Below are 3,178 nucleotides of genomic sequence, written 5' to 3'. Positions count from 1 at the left end.
TATGAGAATATCATTAATTGGTTTCATAAATGCAAAACCTAGGGAGATATTACCTTATTGGTTTTCAGTATTCTACTTCTGTTGACAAATTTCAACTTGTGAAAAAACTGAAAACTAGATTTTATGATTTTATATTGTTTTGATGACCTATAAGAATGTTTTAATATATGGAATTAACTTTTTGGATTAAATCATTTATCTTATCCATACAATTTCATTAAAATTAAAACAAAATGTTCACATGAATTCAAAATATAATTAAAATAAAAAATACCCATAGAACTTAAAAAAATTTTAAAAACTAAAAATTATTTGCAAAATCTTTTTACTATGATTGAATTGTCATATATTTCTAAATTAGTTTGCTTAATAAGTGAACTAATCAAATACCAAAAAATTTGGCAGTAACTCTAAATTTTCTTAAATTCATTTAATAGAATCAGATTTACAAACATGTTTGATTTAGTAATTGGTGAGAAATTGAGAGTCATTTCCAATTTTATCCCTTCTAAAAGTTGAAAATGTCAAAAAACTAATGCTCAAGAGGTTAAAATTAAAATAAATAATTCTATTTTAGTATAAAATAAGTTATATTATTTATTTTGAGTTATTAATTAAATATAAAAAAATATTATTTCCTTATTTAATTGCTCGTTAATTTTATCAAATATTTATGCTTCTAAGAGTTGAAAATAGTTCTCTATTAAAATTTAGTTCAATAAATTAGATTTGAATTCCGTGTTGAATGCATATTTTCTAGAGGATTATAATGTAGTGGTTTTTTTTAATTATTGAGAATTAATCAATCAAAGTGGGAATGAATGTAGATTGATGTGCAGGAATGCCAATGACGTTTGAGATGATAATCACTTTCGGCATATAACAATAAGGACTCATAATAACATCTTCAAATGAAAACAACTGTGTTCCGTAGATTACAAAAGTGAATGAAGCTGTTAAGTTATTTTTTCAAATGCTCGGACTGGAGGGCTAGGTATCTTAATTATTATTTTTATTTTGAAATTTTGTTATGGTTTTCTAACCAACCCTTTTTCCTTTTTTTGTGCGCAGGTAATTGGAGTGGCTATATGGCAGCATGGGAGTGGCGGGCTTTTTTTTTTTTTTTTTTTTTTTTTCTGTTCCTGGGTTTTTTTATTTTTATTATTTTTATTTATTTATTATTTATTTCTTGTATGAACATGTATGTATGCCCCAATTTTATTTCCTACAACAATAGTTTGTACAACTTATTTTCCCTGTATAGGTTCCATTTTCTTGTATCTTTGTACTTTACATTATCATTTTTTTCTGTGTTTTCATTGTGAGCCTGCACTTCCCTTTGACACCCACATGTTGTAATGTTCATGCAGTTTACCTTTACTGCACGTGCCCTCACCCTTTAATGAAACTCAATTTTGACTTCAGAATTTTGACCAGGTAGCTCTTGATTTCTCAGAAATTGACCTCTTGACAATAAAGCCAAAACTTTGATGAAACAACCTTATACTTACAATACTCAATTGGGCTTTTGATAAAACAAAATTGGGCTTTTGTTTTGATAAAACAAAATTTAGAAATTTGCAAAGTTTCAATCCCAAATTTTAAGAACACACAATTATAGGACTTAAAACTGATGAAAGGGTTCTAGAATTAACCAATGTTGGAGAACCTGAACTCAAACAATTTTACCAAAAAAAAAAAAAAAAACTCAGACTATGATTAAGGAGACTTATTATGGGATTTTAACTAAGAAGGACTAATTTTGCAACTAACCTATTTATGAAAACCAGTTAAAAGAAAAGGTCCCAAAACTAGGGGACTCTATCTTGAAAATCCCAAACTAAGGCGCGCCATTTTAATGGACTTGATTTTCTGAAATCAAAGGACTCCATTGGGAATTTTAAAACCTTAATTTTGAAACTCGGGGTTGCTTAGTGCTCGAAGCCAAATCTCATTTCTTCGGGCTTCTTTGGGGTGATCTAGTTAAAATTGGGGTGTCGACGACATACATACCCCATGTGATCATGAAGATCATACACACACACACACACACACAGATATATATATATATATATATATATATATATATATATATATATATATATATAAAATTCCAACACAAGAATTAATCAATTTTCTTTGTCTCATAATGAACTCTAAAGAAATTTATTCTTTTTTATTATAATTACATTATTGTCCAATCCCTCCTCCTTTATTTATTCTTATTCCACAATCAAAATATTTTCTTCAACCATAACAACAACAGGTTTGAATGTCGCGACATTTGCCATGACTATGATAAACATTATTGTAAAAGCAGTAGGAGTCGCATGAGCCGTTATCGCAGGGTGTACGGACAACGCATTCATTTAAAGCTACACCCCCTGTTTCCAAACAATGACAAGAAAATATTGAATCATTTCTTGTTTCCAAATATTAATAAGAAAATATTGAACCATGAGAAGGAAAAAGAATTAAAATGACAACATGCACCCACACACACGCGCACGCACGCACACAAATATTAGTTCATATTAGATATACTAAAAGACTTAACAAATTTTAATCTTGAAAAATGTATGACACAAGAAACACTCGGGGTAAAAGAATTATAAATTTTTACGAGTAATTTTAAATGTTTGCACTTTAATATTTGTAAACTAAATTAGGACAATTTGTTTGTAATTTTTTTTTTGAAAATAAATATATCTAATCTAAGCTGTATTAATAATTATAAAATATTTTACAAAATATTATTCATGTGCAATCACGTGCAATGCACATGATACGTTTACTAATATATATACATGCATGCGAGCATGGATGCGTGGAAGGATTAAGGAAAATGAGATTACCTAGAGTACTTGAAGCTACGAAGACAAGTACAAGGAGCACGAGAAGAGGGGATGGAGTCTTCATGTTTGGGATACTGCAGATATGCATATGTGGATGTTGTTTGCCTTTGCCTGTGAGAATTTATAGGTCAACCGCAAAGAAAATTTAATTGCACGGAAAGTCTAAGTTTTCTTCAAAAACTTTTATTTATGGGAATATCATTAATTGGTTTCATAAGAGCAAAACCTAAGGAGATATCAAGGACATGTTTGGTTTCATTTCTATTTTTAATTTTCCTTTTTAAATAATAAATAAGCAGATCATGAAAACACACTTAATTTGT

At 28.7% G+C, this 3,178-nt stretch overlaps 1 long non-coding RNA gene across 1 annotated transcript; it reads right to left on the bottom strand.

Annotated features, from left to right (window-relative positions):
- Positions 1-2,126: 2,126 nt before the first annotated feature.
- Positions 2,127-2,951, bottom strand: LOC131159931 (uncharacterized). Its single transcript, XR_009137894.1, has 2 exons — positions 2,856-2,951; positions 2,127-2,384 (listed from the first exon to the last, which is right to left on the bottom strand). It is a non-coding gene; the product is annotated as an uncharacterized LOC131159931 (long non-coding RNA).
- Positions 2,952-3,178: the final 227 nt, after the last annotated feature.

This window comes from Malania oleifera, chromosome 7 (assembly GCF_029873635.1).
Source record: "Malania oleifera isolate guangnan ecotype guangnan chromosome 7, ASM2987363v1, whole genome shotgun sequence".
NCBI classification, from domain to species: domain Eukaryota; kingdom Viridiplantae; phylum Streptophyta; class Magnoliopsida; order Santalales; family Ximeniaceae; genus Malania; species Malania oleifera.
The sequence above is the reverse complement of the archived record's forward strand: the minus strand, read 5'-3'. Positions and strand labels throughout refer to the sequence as shown.